The sequence below is a fragment of the Rhinolophus sinicus genome, linkage group LG16 (genome assembly GCF_036562045.2).
Source record: "Rhinolophus sinicus isolate RSC01 linkage group LG16, ASM3656204v1, whole genome shotgun sequence".
Classification (NCBI taxonomy): Eukaryota; Metazoa; Chordata; class Mammalia; order Chiroptera; family Rhinolophidae; genus Rhinolophus; species Rhinolophus sinicus.
The window spans coordinates 7,365,871-7,371,557 of NC_133765.1; positions in this window are offsets into that span (position 1 = coordinate 7,365,871).

Here is a 5,687-nt window from a genome sequence, read left to right on the forward strand (position 1 = left end):
TTTGGAAAGTCTTTATACCATTTTCATTTCTGAAGGACAACATTGCCAAATACAGCATCCTTTGTTGACAGATTTTTCTTTTTTCTCTTTGAACATAGCATCCTTCTTTCTCGGACTATAAAGTTTCTGCTGAGAAACTCACTTATAGCCTTATGGAGTTTCCCTTGTAAGTTACAAACATTTTTTTTTTTTAGTTTTCTTTTTTCTTTTTCCTGTTTTTAAGATTCTCTGTCTTAATTTTGAAAGTTTTATTATAATGTGTCATAGAGAATATATCATTAAGTTGCATTTGTTTGGTGACTTATAAGCTTCATGAACTTGGAGGATTCCAAATACCACAACAGATTTTGGAAGTTCTGCACCATTATTTAGTTAAATAAATTTTCTGTTATTTTCTCCCTCTCTTCTTCTGGAACACCAATAATTTGCGCATTGCTTTTTTTGATGGTACCCACAGATCATGTAGACTTTCCTTACTCTTATTCATTCTTTTTTCCTGTATTCCCCTCTAAGTGGATAATTTCAAAGGTCTTGTCTTCTAATTCACAGATCCTTCTGCTGGTTCATTTTGATGTTGATGGTGTCTATTGCATTTTTTATTTCATTCGCTATGTTCTTTAGAATTTCGTTTGGTTCTTTTTTATGATTTTAGTTCTTTGTTAAACTTTTCATTTTGTTCGTGTATTGTTTTCCTGCTTTTGTTGACTTGTCTTTTTGTGTTTTCTTATAGCTCATTGAAATTTGTAAAACAGATATTTTGAATTCTTTATCAGGAAAATCACAGAACTCCTTGTCTTTGGGGTAGGTTACTGGAACATTGTTTGATCCTTTGGTTGTGTCATGTTTCCTTAATTTTTTTTTTTAATATTTTTCTTAAAGTCTTGCATCGCTCTCTTCACATTTGTAGTAGTAGGCACCCCTCCAGTTTTTACTAATTTCCTTTGGGAGAGAAATATCTTCGATCAGCTCTTCTAGGGTTTCTAAGGCTTTCTCAGACCTTCTATGGATATGCCTATTCCATGCTTATTACTCTCTCCTGTGGCAGAATTCGGAAACTTGTATGTCTTTTCTTGATCCCATAATGCACCAGGCCAAGTGCCGACATGTCCCTTTTGCTTTCCCAAAGGTCATGCTGACTCAAGTTTGTGCTTCTTCCTGGCCTTCAGATTTGGACTGCCTTTCTGTGCTTGCTCTCTAGCCATCGACCAAAGCTTACCGTTGCCAATGTTGAGAGCTCACATAAAGAGCTGGGCACAGGATGTGTGGGTGGGTATGAGTAAGGCAGGCAAAATGCTGGGGGTGGCCATGGGCCAGTTTGGGAGATCCATGGGCAAGGTATCACCACCAGTTTGTGGGAAGGCTTCTTGATGGATCCTACAATTTGTAGGATTCCTATCATTTTTGTGCCCTCTTAGAGTCCTGTCTGTCACATCCTAGCCTCTTCCAGCCTCCCAGTCAGTAACTCATGGTTTACTATTCTGGGGGGAGCGAGAGAGAAATGGGCTTCTTTGTCAATGTTCCACATATCTGGGGAAGGTGAATGCTCACTTAACGCTACTTTTCCTTGCAGGAGAAATCATGGACTGAGAAGACTTCATTTGGGACTCAACTGTGCTGCCTTTGGGGATAGGTTACATGGGTAAAGTCAAACTGTTCCTCTTTCCCTCTTCAAGGAATCCAAATCATATTTTTAGCTCTAATACTGTGCTGGTGCTTTTCTGCTGGAAACCTCGACTTCTGTAAAGCCTCTCACGTTTGTGGTTTATGGTTTAAGACAATGTTCTATAGGGGCTTTTGGACTGTGGCTGAGAAGGGCGACAGCCAGTTCACAGTCCATAGCCAGAACTGAAGTCTGTCTGCCTATTCCCGATACACAGGTGGGCAAGACTCCTCCTGGTCCCTTAGCATATGTTGTTAGATTCCATAGCTCCCACAAAGGCACTTTCGTTTACGCATGGATGCCAAATGTTGTTGAAGGGGGTTACAACTAAGACATTTGATCAGTCATGTTCCTGACATTACTCCTCAAGGAACTTTTGAAGTATAGCAACCTGGGGCTTCTTTTGTAATTGTTTTGTTCATGGGGCTAATCTGGGTCATCTACCAGATGGCTAAACCTGAACAATGTGCCTGAGTCCAACCAACTATCCTGACTGAAGCTAACCAAGATGCTTGGCTCTATTGATGCAACATGTAGCATAGAACTGCCTCAGATGTCAACTAAGACCTTAAAAATGATCTGGACTGATGCTTAGTTCAAGGAACTGCATCTATAACTCACGGTATTAGTAATGCAAATTCCACGGCGTAGCCCAACCAGATCAAATTTCTTTCCTTTGAGTCATAATATTACTCTCTAAATGCCTAGTGTGAGCAAAGGGGTATTAAAACAACCTTGTGAAATGGAATTTTTTTTTTCCAAATTGGTTCTTTTTGGATATCTTGTTTCCTATGTTATCAGTGCCAAGGCAGTCTGTACTAAAGGAAGGGAATGAGGAACAGAAAATGAGATAAAAGGAAATGTATAGAAAAAAATATGACTAAAGAAGATATGGATGAGCTAGATTACTGAGTTACTTAGTCAGAAATTCTTTCTAACCGATACTTAAGGGATATGCCTTAACACTGCTATGTTTGTTAATGAAAATAATCTATGCTTTTACTCTCAAATTCCAACTTGATTCCCATTGTTCTGGAGCTCAGATCATCCTATGCCACAGATTCTACCTGACTGATTATTATTTTATATTTTTGAAGACAAGGAATGATGAGACATTAATATAGATGCTCTTAGTGTGTCAATGTTTAGAAGAATGATTCTATATGTAGCTGGGACAAAGACATGCATTAAAGCAAAAATTATCAGGAGATCAGGGTGTTTGAAAGATTTGTAAAACAGTGGTGTTGAGGAATGTGAGAGAAGTGGCAGCAAACACATAATGAATTTACTGCCCTTGTGCTTCTGTGATAAAGGGTGATTACTTCTGACTAGTGAATTATACTATAGAATATTGATTTCCTTGTTCAGGACTAGGGCTGGGCAAATGGTTTGCCTGACCCTCTTATACACGTGCTATGCTGGTATTAGTTCAATCAAATGCTTAGTAGATGAAAAATAAAAGTTTCTTGAATGGGTGGCATTTTGTACCCAGGACACAAGGAAGAAAATGCTAGTGAAAAGGATGAACTATCCCATATTCTATGCTGACCACCTTAGGCCTAACAGGCATTGAAAACACCACCACGACCACCACCACCACCACCACCACCAACAGCAACAACAACTCAAAAAACAGAGCTGATTTGATTTCCTTGTCTCAATGTGGGCGATGAGCTATTTGGCTGACAGAAAGAGTCATAATTACTAGCTATTACAAATAAATGCACAAGCAGGTTTGGTTTTACCTAAACTAGTATAATTGTCAGAATAAGGAACATACTAAGAAGAGCCAGTCAGCAAAAAGAGTTTAGTGTAAAGAGCTGGTGCAATTAGATCATTACGAGTTTTTGATTTCTAAATGATGGGCTCTAATCCGTAGGAGACTCCCTGGGTGATTCCAGAGGGTGCTCTGTTTCTTGTTTATCTAGTTAAGAATAAAAGCATGTAGAACACAATTCTTATCAAGTATATTTGAGAAATGCAAGCAGCCTATAAGAAAAATCAAGGGTGAAACTTTACTTTAGGGTGTTATAACATGGAACTCACTGGTGAGTTTGAAATGGCCCATGGAACATCTGAAACTATCTAGAATGTTTTGTGCATAGGTTCTTGTTTGGATTTCCTTTTTTGAGAGAGTGTCTGTATGTTTTCTTCAAATTCTCAAAGAGTAGCCTAACATCTAAAGGTTTGAGAATGGTAGCCTTCCATCTTTTTGTCATGACCCCAAAGAGGGGCTCTTTTTAGTTCAATGTAAATAGATACCTTTTTCTTACCTCCTCAAGGCCAAAGCCTGCCCAAAGGCTTTGCCTTGGCTTTAAATGTGGATTTTCATTATTTCAGAAAATAGATACAAGCTATAGAAGGATGCAGAAGGAGGTTCAGAGGATTCCAGAACTCTGGAGGCCTTCTGAGAGCAACTTGCAGAACATACATTGTGCTGATTGGGAAACAGAGGGCCTGGAAGATTCAGTGGTCTCCTGAAGATTCCACAGCAAAGCTGAGGCTGTGTTTAGGCTATAATGTATGTTTTGACTACCTGTTTCATATTCTATCTATCTATGCACATTTGTGAAGAAAGTGAGGGGAGATTGACATCAATAGCTCACACTAACTTTAATGTGCAAAATCTGATTGTATTTGCCAAGAACCCTTGAGTAGCGAGGCAGGTCTTCACCTCTATGCTGTACGAACTGACTTTCAACGTAACAGAACACATGTGGTCTATGCATGCAGAGGCCTCCTCACACACCTAGACTCAAGGATACGTTTTATCTTTCTGGACTTTTTTCTCTAGTTTACCATTTTATTTTCATTTTTCTTACTTTTTAAATTCTAAGAGGGACTCTTAAAGACAATAATTTTGTATTTAAGAGACAGCCTCTGTTGCTGTACATCTTAGTGCCTGTCTGTTTTCCTTTCCAAGTAGGCAAATAGGAATGAGAATTGTGGGCATGAATAAAAAGAATGACATACTGCGGGCTTGAATCAGTAACAAGAAAGTATTTGTTTTCCTTTTTCCTTCTCCTCCTTCATCCTTCCAAGGGAGGAATAGGACCCCTCACCACATGTGTGCTACATGGCCTATGCTCTTTTTAACTTTATAGTGTATATACAAGGGGTGATCAAAAGATAGAGTGAATGGTTACATTAAAAAAAAGTAAAAGACACATTGTCATTAATCCTCCTCAAAATACTCCCCCTCACTTTGAACACACTTATCCCATTGTCCTTGCCACTTTCTGAAGCAGCTCTGGAAGTCTTCCTTCGTGAATGTCTTTAGTTGCACTGTCATGGCTGCCTTGAATCAATCCAAAATGTTTACTTTTCACGGTCATTTTGACTTTGGGGAAGAGCAAGAAGGTGCATGGTGCCAGATCTGGTAAGTAAGGTGGATGAGGACACGCTGTAATGTTTTTATTTGACAGAAATTGTTGTATACTTGAAGTGATGTGTGGCACAGAGCATTGTCATCATGGAGGATGAAGTAAAGACACTCACAAAAGAGGATTTCCAGTACTGCTTCAGAAAGTAGCAAGAACAATGGGATAAATGTATTCTAAGTGAGGGGGAATATTTTGCGGGCATTAATGGCAAAGTCTTTTACTGTAATACATTTTTTTTAAATTTAAACATTCACCATATCATTTGATCACACCTCGTAGAGTAAGATGTATGGCTTACTCTGATCATTCATTCAACTTTGCAAGTGAAACTTCAGAAGAAACTGAAGCTTAAGAGAGTGAATGGGTACTTGGGGGAAGGGGCCAGGGCTCACACATCTTCTAATGCCCAGATCAGGCTGAGCTTCGGCCACTGCCTCTTCGGTCCTCATGCTCTTCACTGGGGAGTTAACAATGAATTCAGAGTCTAGAGGTCAGGATGAAATGGTGAGCGGACTTGGTGGACTTGGAATTGAACCAACAAATATGTCAAATGAAACCTACACAAGCATTTCTGGGCCTTTGAGCAGAACACTTACCAGATGCAGTGATATGATAATTAAAAACCTTATTTGGAGACCCCTCTT